At 48.1% G+C, this 12,776-nt stretch overlaps 1 pseudogene; it reads right to left on the reverse strand.

The window, feature by feature from the left end:
- Positions 1 to 12,776, reverse strand: part of LOC129137104 (chondroitin sulfate proteoglycan 4-like) — a 34,657-nt pseudogene that overhangs the window by 20,309 nt on the left and 1,572 nt on the right.

The raw sequence follows: 12,776 nt of genomic DNA on the forward strand, positions 1-12,776 counted from the left end.
TGTGGGTCGTATTTTAAAGACAAATAGAAAACTTATCTTTTCAAGATGGATCTAAAGCTTAACCTTATCAAAATTACAAAATGTGAAGGATATGATTGAAAAATATTAATGCATAGGTTTAAATATTGGTCATCATTTTAGATGTCTTTCAAAATAGGTTGTCTCTTAAATATTAAACTGAACAAACATTGAACTTGTAGAGTTTGTGCTCAAGGTTAAGTTTCCTGGGGTGATGGATATTTGATAATATGGATAACAAAAAGTTCTTAAGAAATTTAGAAAATTTTTAGGCAAAACTAGAAAATAATACTGATAATTCTACCACTCAGAATGTACCACTATCAGAATTTTGTATCTTTCAGTCATCTGCTCATCTCTTTTCTCCTTTGCTTGTATGTGTTCCTTCTCCCTTAAATAATCAGATTTTTTTTTGTAATCTGCATTTTCACTCAACAATATTGTAGATCTGTGTCATAAGTTATTCCTCTACAGTGCCTTCAGTTATTGTGTGCTTTGTGTTGGATGACTGTACCATCTAGTCTTTCGTGTTTCCTGGTACAGACTACATAGGGGTGAGAGTGTGTGTGTGTGTGTGTATTTTTTTTCTACCTTAACTAATGCTTTGGACATCAACAGGTAGAGCTAAATCCTTGAAACCTTCCAAGTGGTGGCTTTCAGTTATTGCTGAATTGGTTTTTAGAGATGGAACAAATTATATTGTATGGAAACTTTTTTTTTTTTTTTTTGAGACAAAGTCTCACCTTGTCACCCAGGCTGGAGGGCAATGGCATGATCTTGGCTCACTACAACCTCCACCTCCCAGGTTCAAGTGATTCTCTTGCCTCAGCCTCCCGAGTAGTTGGGATTACAGGGGCCTGCCACCATGCCCGGCTAATGTTTGTGTTTTTACTAGAGATGGGGTTTCATCATGTTGGCCAGGCTTGTCTCGAACTCCTGACCTCAGGTGATCCACTCACCTTGGTCTCCCAAAGTACTGGGATTACAGGCATGAGCCACCATACCCAGCCTTTTTTTCTTCTAGGTACCAGCTTTTATTTATCAGATTGGTAAAAATGTTAGAAAGCGTGCAATGAAATGGGCATTTTCACAGTCGTGGCAGAAAGTATAATTATCTTTGACTTTCTAGAAAGCAGTCTGGCATTCTAGAAACTTGCCTAACCTCTTCCCATTTAGACAAGATGAATTGTGACAGGGCCAGCCTTGTCCCTGTGATTCCATATCTCCCAGAAAGAGAGGTCTAGTCTCAGGGAAAACCCAGATTTTCTTGGCTTAGCCCACCTGACAGCTAATCACTGGAAATGGGGTGGGCCGGTAGAGTCCTTTGGTCAGGTTTTGTGTCAAGAGAGGGATGTGGAAAGATGGGAGAGAGGTAGCAAAACTGGCCTCAATGGAACTATGTAAGTTAACATAGAATGGCAAAGGAATGTTTCTTCCAAGGAAGAAATTCTAGGGAAGGAATAAAGTAGAGGGGAAGGCAGCAGTTCTCAAAGTTTTGGGGTCAGGATTCCTTTACACTCTTAAAAGTATATTGAGGGCCCAAGGAGCTTTTGTGAATGTAGGTTATATCTATTGGTATTTATCACTAGAAATTAAATCAGAAATACTTAAAATATTCCTTAAAAGCTCACAAAATATTGTTATAAATGCTTTTATGATAAGAAAATTTCTAAACCCAAGGTAGTACAGTCTTACATCTTTTGCAAATTTCTTTGATGTTTGATATGTCATTTGTACCTGCATTCAATTTATTGTGTGATATTTGCTTGAAAAATTGTGAACAAATGACAGTCTTATACAGATAGGCATTTCAGATCATTATGGATATTTCTTTTTTCTTTCTTTCTTTTTTTTTTTTTTTTGAGGTGGGGTCTTTCTGTGTCTCCCAGGCTGGAATGCAGTGCTATGATCACGGCTCACTGGAGCCTCATTCTCTGGGGACTCAGGTGATCCTCCCACCTCAGCCTCCAGAGTAGCTGGGACTACAGGTGTGTACTACCCCACCTTGCTAATTTTTTGTATTTTTTGTAGAGATAGGGTTTTGCCATAGGTATTCAAATAGAAAGTTTTGTTTTTGTTTTAGTATATAAAGAAATATAACTTTCCATGTTGGAAAAATTTTTAAAACCTTTTTTTAATTATAAAACTCATAAGCAACCATTGTTGAGAAAATTGGTAAAGTACAGAAAAGATAAAAGAAAAAAATTAAAGTCTCCCATAATTTCTCTATCTAATATAACCACTATTGACTGTTGACATGATGGCCATTTTCTACCAGTATATATTTTTTCTTTGCTATTAAAATACATAACCCTTACACATATGTTTAAATAGTTGAGGTCATATTCCCTATAGTTTTATATTCTTTTTTTTTTTTTTTTTTTTTGAGACAGAGTCTCGCTCTGTCACCCAGGCTGGAGTGCAGTGCCGTGATCTCGGCTCACTGCAAGCTCCACCTCCTGGGTTCCCACCATTCTCCTGCCTCAGCCTCCCCAGTAGCTGGGACTACAGGCGCCCGCCACCATTCCCGGCTATTTTTTTGTATTTTTTAGTAGAGATGGGGTTTCACCGTGTTAGCCAGGATGGTCTCGATCTCCTGACCTCATGGTCTGCCCACCTTGGCCTCCCAAAGTGCTGGGATTACAGGCGTGAGCCACTGTGCCTGGCCCTTTTATATTCTTTTAAAAAGTATTTACTGTATTTTCCTGTGATGTCATAGTCTTTATAGAAAAATAATCATTATTTTCAGTTGACATGATTGTTTACCTAAAAATATCCAAAGGAACCAACTGAGAAAAACAATTTTTAAGATTACTGGTTAAAAGTTCTTTTATATAAAAATCAATAGCCTTCCCCAATGTTAGCTATAATCACATAGAAGATATAGTGATGAAGTATTTTTTCAGGTATTTCAGCAAAAATTAAATACCTAGGAATAAACTTAGATGTGCAGGACTTTTATCAAGGACAGGACAAAATTTTGCTGAGTGGAATGAAAGATTTGCATTCTATGTTCCTGGATGAGCAGATTTCATGTTATAAATATGTTAGTTATCACCATGTCTTCATATTAATTTGTAAATGTAATTTCTGCTGGGCACAGTGGCTCATACCTGTAATCCAAACAGTTTGGGAAGCTGAGGCGGGTAGATGACAATTAGCTGGGTGTCTGTGGCACACACATGTATTTCCAACTACTCCTGAGGCTGAGGTGGGAGGAGCACTTGAGCCTGGGAGGCAGAGGTTGCAGTGAGCCGAGATCATGCCTGTGAACTCCAGCCTAGGTGACAGAGTGAGACCCTGTCTCAAAAAAAAAAAAAAAAGAAAGAAAAATGTGTGTGTATATACATATATTTCATATTTTATAAATATTTATATATATAAATTATATATATACATTTTATATTTTATATATAGTGTGTGTATATATATATACACACACACACAAATTTCAGTACAAATTCTGGCAGATTTATTTTTGACACTTGACAAAACGACTCTAAAATTTGTTTAGAAGAATAAATAATAAAAATTAATAAAGTATAGACTCTTTCAACCAGATAGTAGTAAAATATTGTGGACTATTCCTGGGCCAGACAGATAAAGGCAATGGAAGTTTAGAACCAGAGTCATGCAAACGAGAATTTAGTATAAGGAAAAGGTGGTATTTTAACTTAATACTGAAAAGATAGATTATTCTGTAAATGGTTTTAGGAGAACTATTTGAGGAAGTCTGAGTCTTAACTCCAATTTTTGTCAAAATAAGTTACAGTTGGTTTAAACACATCTATTCTTAAAAATTAGAACAGAAGAATATTGGTTTGAAGATATTTTAAGAGTTAAGGCTGAGGCTGGGCACAGTGGTTCACGCCTGTAATCCCAGCACTTTGCGAGGCCAAGGTGGGAGGATTGCTTGAGCCCAGGAGTTTGAGATCAGCCTGAGCAACATAGCAAGACTCTTTCTCTCTCTCTCTCTCTCGATATAGATATACATATAAATATACATATACAAATAGAAAAAAAAAGAGTTAAGTTTTGTATGGAGAGCCATGAAGATAAGAGGTAAAAATTAAAGGCTTGATGGACACATGTTTACATCTCCAGCAAGGGGGTTGATGGGAAAGACTGATAGACATAGCTCCATTACTGCTACCTCCTTTTAGGAAGTTGCTTCTGAACATCTAAAGATATCAGTTTTATAATAGAAATGAGTTATTTTTCAGTGTCTAAAACATCACATGAGATACATACATACATGCATACATACATAAATATGTTTATAAAGTTAAATGAAATAGGATATAAAATTGGGCCTAGTGTTTAAAAGGTAAATATATTTACATGAAGGAGAAAACAACTCACCTCCCACTCTTAGAGCCTCTGCCAGTTTATCATAGCCTAGTTTCTTGAGAGAATAAGCTACATGTCTTCACCTTTTTTCACTGAGCTCATTATAATCTGGATTCTGCCTTCATCGTTGCACTAAAATTTATCTCCTAGTTGTCAAATCCAGTGGCTCCCCTCTTAGTCCCCAAATTGACCCCTCTGCAGTATTTTGATACTGTTGATCCTTTGTTGAAACATTCCTCCATTCTTAATGTCCACCAATAAAGAGTTGGTTAAATAAAAATTATAGTGTACCGTTTTATAATAGAATATTCTGTTGTTCTGTTGTGGACCAAAAAATGCAGCCAGTCTTTCCATAAGAGCATGTGCAAACTTCTAAGATATATTAAGTAAAAAAGTAAGGCATAAAATATTGTGTATAATCTGACCCCTTTAGTACACAGTGTAAAAACATCTGTGTCTGTGCTTCTTTATACTTACTTTTTTCTCCCCTGGTGAATACAGGAAACTGTGAATAGTACAACACAATTAAAAAAAAAAACTGTGTGTCTGCTGCACCAGGACCTGTGATAATTGGGTATAAAAGACATGTCCCTGTCCTCTGGGAAGGGACATGATAATCAAATGAGACTTCTGTCGGATTCTTTTCTCCTGTTTTGATCTTATCACCCTGCCTTGGTCTCCTCCGATCTCTTCTTCCTTGTCCTACTTCTTTCTTCTCTTCTCATTCTGTGCTTTCTCTGAGTAATCTTTGACTCCCGTTACTTAAGTCATGACCTGTGTTGCAGGGACTCCTAAATTTGTATTCATCTCCAGAGTTTCAAACCCATATATCTGTCTGTATATCATATATTTAGGGAATCTCACTTGGAGTGACATGGGTGTTCAAAATGATGATATTTAAATTTTCACGTATCCATCTCCTAGCACTCTATCTAGTCACATATGCCTAAACCTGGGAACTGTCTTAATATTCTTTTATATACACCTGTTCTGACCCCCCCCAAACTAGTAAATTTCTGAGACCTGTCCTTCTGAATGTCTCTTACAATTTTCCCTGTGATCTCAGTTTCTTCCTCCCATCCCTCAAATGCGTTGTGTGTGTGTGTGGTGGGGGAAGAGAGTTACATTGAAATTTGTGGAAAACGTACTAGCCTGTCTTTCTTTCTTTCGAGGTGAAGTCTCCCTCTTGTCCCCCTGGCTGGAGTGCAATGGCACAATCTTGGCTCACTGCAACCTCCATCTCCTGGGTTCAAGCAGTTCTCCTGCGTCAGCCTCCTGAGTAGCTGGGATTACAGGCACCTGCCACCATGCCCAGCTAATTTTTGTGTTTTTAGTAGAGACGGGGTTTCATCATGTTGGCCAGGCTGGTCTCGAACTCCTGACCTCAGGTGATCCACCCGCCACTGTGCCCCCTCTACTGCTGAAGTTTTGTGCCCCCAGTGGGGATGACAGCAGGCAGCACCTCCAGCTCCACGTGACGTCCTCAAGGGGAGCACCCAGGCCGAGGCCACATCCAGCAAGAAGGCATGGCTTCAGGCCTCAGGGCGGGAGTGCAGGTAGAGGATCCTGCCTGTGTCCACTGCCTCTTGGGAGAAGCTCTGCACGGGGTCTAGGCTGGGTGGCTCATCTGCCAAGATGCCACGCAGCACCATCACCAGGTAGCCGGCACTCAGTGGGCTCTTCACTGAGAAAACAATGTCTGCTGGCGGCACTGCCTCCTGGGCTACCTGGTTAACAGAGGTCATGAGGACTCACAAGGGAATGCAGAGGAGTCTCAGAGGGGCCCACTGTGGCCCTAAGCAGCCAGAACAGCCTTGATCTTGCTCCACTTATTTCCCCAGATACCACTGCTCATTTAGTGACACACACATGTGGGTTCACACACACAGCAGCCAGACATGCAGCTGGTCACATTTTTTGTTTTTTTGAGATAGGGTCTCACTCTGTCACCCAGGCTGGAGTGCTGTGGTGTGATCACAGCTCCCTGCAGCCTCAACCTCCTAGGCTCAAGGGCTCAGCCTCCCAAGTAGCTGGGACCACAGTCATGTGCCACCATGCCTGGCTAATTTTTAAATTTTTTGTGTAGAGATGGGGTTTCACTGGGTTGCCCCAGCTGGTCACATGTTAATACCCACCCCACACATGGTTACGGGGTGTCGGTCACACAGCTTGAGATGCACTCCCTCAGGGAAGTGCATAATCACATGTCCCCAGACTCAGTGACACAGACATATGAGTTCATCAGATGCTGATGCAGTCACACAGGTACAGGTACACATGCGTGTGTGCACACGCACACACAGGCCCCCTGCTCAGGATCTGTTCAGGCCTGTGGCTGGTTTGCTGGCAGCATCCTCCCCAACCCCTGCTATTACCACCCAGGACCATCAGAGGGTGCCCTGCCCCACCCCACCCCACCCCTCCTAGAGGCACAGGCACCCCCAGCACAGGCCCTACAGAGCTCACACCCCAAAGGCCACATGGGCTCCCTCACCTGATGGGCCATCCACAAGAGGCTAAACTGCCTCCAAACTCACATTCCTGTTTTGTGCCTTCGGCTGGAATGTTCCTTTTGGAATACCACTCCCCATTCTCTGCTCCTAATGGCCTGTACTCTTCAGAGCCCGGCCCAAACACTGCCTCCTCCCATGAGGCCTTCCTGATGCCAGATCTGCTGGCTCACCATGGGCCCCAAGCTCCAGATGCAGACCAGAAGGGTCTCCGAAATAAGCAGTGTGGAAGAGTAAGGCTGAGAGCGGGCAAGGACTGGCCTGAGGTCACAGGGCATGTCAGATCTCTGGAAGGCCCGTGGCTGCTCTGTGGGGTTCCTGGGTAAGCAAAAGCCCTTGGCAGACCCTCCTGGTCCTGGTCTGGGCTCTGAGAAGAGAGCAGGCTACACAGGGGTCTGAGAGGCAGCGGTCTGTCTCCACGGCCAGCAATCCCAAAAGTTCAGGACCTGTGATGCCCTCCCAGGGAACTGACTGCAATGCAGATTCTCGGGCTCCACTTCAGAGATTCTGTAGGGCTGGGTGGCGTCCAGGAATCTGCATGCTCAGCCATGCCATGGACATGAGTGGACACCAGCTCTAGAGGCACACACAACTCCCAGGAGGATGGGTGTACAGCAAGCTCCCCAGAAACTCTTGGGAACACAACATATATGGGAGCACATCTGAGGCACGTGCACACACGCAACCTGGGACCACCACAGGTACAGCCTAAGTCACATGTGTTCCCGGCATGGAGGCTGGGAGGAAGGCCCTCTACCTGGTCCACACCCCGCTCACCACCTCCAGCTCCTCACCTCCAGCTGGTCCCTTCTGATCTCAGCTGCCTCTCCCTGGAAGATGTAGATTTTCTTGTGCTGGGCCAGCTTCAGTGGGGCTACTGGGCCCTCTAGGGCAATGGTCACTTGTAGGGTGGCATCTGTGTGTGGTCCCACATCCATTGAGAAGGCCAGGGTGTTGCGGGAGCTGAGGCTGCCATTGTGGCCATAGAGAACAGCCCCAACCAGCAGGTCCTGCTGAGAGAAGGCTGTGGCTGGCTGAGTGGCTTGGAGCAACTGTCCCCAGTGAGGGCTGTCTGTGACATGGTAGTGGGCCTCATCCCTACTGCAGATGTTGAGGTTGGTGCCCAGGTGGAGCTCGGCCATGTTGATGGTACCCTGGCCTCCTTGAGGAACCATGAGGCCGGAGCCATTGGCCACACAGAGGTAAGGCTCCAAGGCCTGCACCTCCAGCACCGTGATGGCCTGGTGCTGCCCATCGGACACCTGCAGCGGGATCCAGCCGTGGTCAGCCTGAGTGTGTGAACAGGACTCGCCTCTTCCTGAGGCCCCTCCTGGATGAAGCGGCAGATGGGCTGCATGGGCTCATCCGTGGCCATGATACTGCCAGAGAGGAGGTCCTGGTGGGTCAGCACCAGCTGGGCCTCAGCAAAGCCCGAATCAGCATTGCTGAAGGCCATGTTGTCTGTAGTCAGCAGCTGCCACCTACCCCAGGCCACATGGAAGACGCAGCTGATGGTCTGCATAGGGGCGTGGTCATTCACAGGCTGGATGGCCACTCAGAAGACACCCCATACCTCCTCCCAGGCCACGTCACCACTGCTCTGGTCCTGGTGGCAGCAGGAAATGGGATATCATCTTCTGTGATCTCGGAGTCATCATGCTGCTAGACCAGCTGGCCATGTATCAGGTCTCCATTGGTGAAGGATGTCACCATAGTGATCTTGTCTTGTGTCCCACGCCAAGTCAACCTCCCATGGCGGGGCTGCTCCATGACCTCATAGAGGTACCTGGCACTGTTGAGACTCTTGATGAAGAGCTGGTCAGCAGAGAGGACACACTCACCACCCTCGGGCACCACGAGGACAGGCATGTCTGGGTCACCGCCAATATGGATGGAGAAGGTACAGAGTGGGGAGAAATATGGTGGAGCTGTGACATGGAAACAGAAGGTGTCCTCCACTGCAACTGAGGCATGTGCCATGGCCCCATAGGTCACCTCTGCAGCCTGTACGTCATCCTGGGTGAAGCCCTGACCGTCTGACATCATCGTGCCCTGTAGTTGAAGGTTGCCTTTCCTGGGAGCCTGAACCACCTCACAGTGGAAGGTTGGGGGGCTTGGGCCTGCCTCCTCCAGGGTGGCCTCCAGGTGGGCTGTGGTGAGGGCCTCCTGCTGGGTGTTCTGAGTGTGCAGTGGCTCCAGCTGCAGCATCCACACAGTGGCTCTCTGGATGGTCACTAGGAAGGACAGATTGCTCAGGATTTCCCAGCTCACCTGCACCTGCAGATCCAGGTTCTCCACGGTGTCCTCGGTGTAGTGCTGTGGGTCAGTGCTCAGGTACCTCACGTGGCCCTGCTCCACATCCTGCTGGTGGAACGCCTGTGTGGCCCACCACTCAGCATCCTCCACCCCACCAGCCCCCTGCTTCTGCAGCTCCCTGAACGGCAGGCCTCCGGTGACACGGAACAGCACAGTCACATCCTGCCCCACGGCGTTGGTCTCCACCAACAGGTTGGTAGGCAAGATGGGCATGGCAGAGCCCTGGGCCAGATGCAGCCCTGTGCTGCGGTGGATTTGTATGGCCGGCTGGACAGCCACCACCTTCAGCATGGCCGGGGGGCTGGCCTGCAGTCCATTGCTGACGCGGAATGTCAAGTCCTGTGTAGGGCCACCGCAGTGGACATAGACTAGGCTGTTGGCCTCCAACTCCCAGCAGGAGAACTCAGTCACCAGCTCCCCAGGCTGGTCTCGGTGCTCCACGGGGAGGCCAGAGGGGGTGCCAAGGAGCTGGAAGGCGAGGCCCTCACAGGCAGAGTCCAGGTCATAGGCCTGGAGAACCTCAGGCCCCAGAGGCTTCTGTGTGTGTTCCAGGATCACCATAAGGCTGCCATGTGGGAAGATGATGTGGGGTGGGTCATTGACAGGGTTGACCTGGATGGGCAGGAGGTCTGTTTGGCCCCTCCACAGGCATGAGGGCTTGGGCACCCAAGCCATCACTGACACCTCCAGCACCAGCTGGTCAGAGGTGTCCTCAGGGCCATCGTGGATGAAGCGGGCCTTGCAGTTCACCACGTCCAGGAGGGTGAACATTTTTCATGCCTGGGCACCCAAGACATCCAGCTCGAGCTCGCTGTAGTGTGCCCCTCAGGTCACGCTGAACAGCACCTGGGATTTACGCAGTTCAGCCTCCATCAGTGCCAGCATGGGCTGCACATGCCACCACTCAAGCCAGGCTGTGCCACCCTCAGTCACCACCACTGCGCTGATAGCAGCTGGATGAAATTGGCAAAGACAGGAGGTAGCCCTGGCTCAGGCACGCATGGCTCAGCTAGCTCCACGGACAGCCAAGCTTCGGGAGCCAGAGTGGAGAAAGCTTCATAATGGCCATAGGCATTGTCCTCATACTCCTCCACCTCCTCCAGTCTGCAGCCAGCCACCAAGTTGTGCGTCAGCAAGGCTTCCCACAGCCCCTGCCTCTAACCATTGACACTGAGGTCTTCCATGCAGCCAGCCCAGCAGGGAGGCATTGGCAGCCCCTGGTGTCAGGCCTGAGCGGTGTTCCTGGAGGTGACGAGAGGCCTCTGCAACCAGCTCCCCAAGAAGGAGACTGTCATGTGGCTCCAGGTAGCTGAGGACTCCTCGGTTCAAAGTACGTGTGGGGTACTGGTCCATGGAGATTTCTAGCTGGTGAGTGTTGATGTGGATGCTGACCTTGTGGGGCTGTGCGTCAGTCACAGGCACACTGTTGGGGAGCAGTACAGTACCCTGGCCCTTCTCAACCATGGACCACAGGTGGCCGTCAAATATGTCCACATGGATGAAGTCCCCATGCCAGCCTGCTGCCTGGAAGGCCAAGGGTGCCTGCTAGCTCTGTGTGGTGAGTGTAAACTCCAGGGTTCCTTCATCCTGAGTGCCCCAGGCAGGGAAGGCAGCCAGAGAGTGGGGCCCAGAGAAGCCCAGGGCCACATCGTCATTGGCAGAAAACTCTTCAGCACAGCCCTCATGCTTATTGGGGGTCAGAGGCTGGAGGAGTCTGCGGCCATTGAGAGTGGCTGCATGGAGGCAACCCCTCAGGGGATGGCTGGTTCCCCTCAGGTAGGGCAGGCCAAGTCTCCCAGTGCTCCCAACAAAGAGCCCATAGGGGACCTCTAGGGGGGCTCCCAGGACTACAGAGGAGGCATTCAGAAACCCATTGACTGACAATGTGGGCCAGTCCTCTGAGACAGTCAGAACTGTAGTGTGGGGGACGGAGTCACTCAGTAGAATTTCTGCTGGGGTCTGCAGCCTCAGCTCCTCCTGGCCCAGGACAAGCCTGACCTGAGGAGAGACGGGGAATGGGAGATGGGGGGCAGCACTTTGAATCCATCATTTCCCTTATAAAAGCACAGTGGGTTCCCCACAGGGGGCCCCAGAGCAGAAAACCTAGGACAAGGGCCTCTGGTGCCACTCCTCTTGCCTTCCTGCCATCTCTTTATTCATCCTCCAAACACTCACCAAAGGAAACTCTGGGCCAGGCCTGGATGGGCTCTGGGGACCCTGGTGTGAATCAGATGTGGTCCTTGCCCACAAGGAACTGACATATAGCAAGATGCTCTTCTAGAAACCCAACCTGTATTTTTAAATTCTCCTCCTCTTTCCTTGAGTGAGAAGCACCAGAAATATTGTCTTGGAATCTAGATTTCACCCCTGGAATAATGGGTAACTGAGAATCCCTTGATCAGTCCCCCTAAGTTTGGCAAAGTTTCTCGAGGTCACTGAAGGAAGCCAGGCTAACTGTTCAGGGACAGGGAGCCCAGGCAGATGCTCTGTGTTCTGGAAAAAAAAAAAAAAAAAAAAAAAAAAGCTGCCTGACCTGTGGTGGAGGAATATCTCAAGGAGAGATGAAGGACATAGTTCTGTCACCATGACATTGACACAAGAAATGGCTCTGGTATGGTGCTCCCAGATGCTAGAATAGGTGATGGCAGAGTATGGGAACTGCAGAACCAGAACACTAAGAACCATGATCTTGGAGTCCTGGTATGGTGCATCTCTGTAGGGATGTGGCATCACTACCTGCAGAGCTCAACAGCCATCAGCACCAGACTGCACCACATAGGTGTTCAACAGTGACACCTTGTGGCAATGAGCAGCAATGACAGCAGCAGACTGACCAAGCCCTAGTCCTCTTCCCACTGGGGTGTGGTAAGAGATGGCTGCCCCAAATTTGTTAATTTGTTTTTTTTTTTTTTCCTTCTAAAATAGAGATGGGGTCTCATTGTGTGGCTCAGGCCAGTCTTGAACACCTAGGCTCAAGTGATCTTTCCACCTTGGTCTCCCAAAGTGGTGGGATTATAGGCATAAGCCACTGCACCCAGCCTGCCCCAAATTTGGACTAAGACCCTGGGTTCTTAAACTCTTCCTGGTATGGGGTAAGACTCAAGTAGGAGCCACAAGACTCCTTGATAATAAAGCTTGTGGTGTCTTGAAGGATGAAATGGAAAAATGAAGCTGAGGCAGTACTGGTGCTGTTACTCTCATGGACAGACAGTGGTGCTGCAGATAAATTGGTGCAGTGCCACCAGGATGCGCAGGGGTCATGGGGGCCCAGGAGGGGGTCTCGCCGAGGAGGAGGGGATGCCCACACTGAAACTTCAAGGAGAGACTAGAGTTCGGCAGGTGCAGGGAATGGGTGGGTCACACACCTGGCAGGAGGAGTGTGATGACCAAAGGCCTGGCAGCAAGTGACCATAAGATGGCCAGGAACTGAAAGCAGTTCTGTGCAGTCAGAGCACAAAGGGCCAGTGAGGGCTTGTGGTGGGAAACATGGTTGGAAGGAGCTGGTGGGCAGAGCCAGTTCATGAAGGATTTACCATTTCTGAGCTGCTGCTGCCCATCCCACAGTGGAGAACTTGAGACCCC

This window comes from Pan troglodytes, chromosome 16 (assembly GCF_028858775.2).
Source record: "Pan troglodytes isolate AG18354 chromosome 16, NHGRI_mPanTro3-v2.0_pri, whole genome shotgun sequence".
Lineage (NCBI taxonomy): Eukaryota > Metazoa > Chordata > Mammalia > Primates > Hominidae > Pan > Pan troglodytes.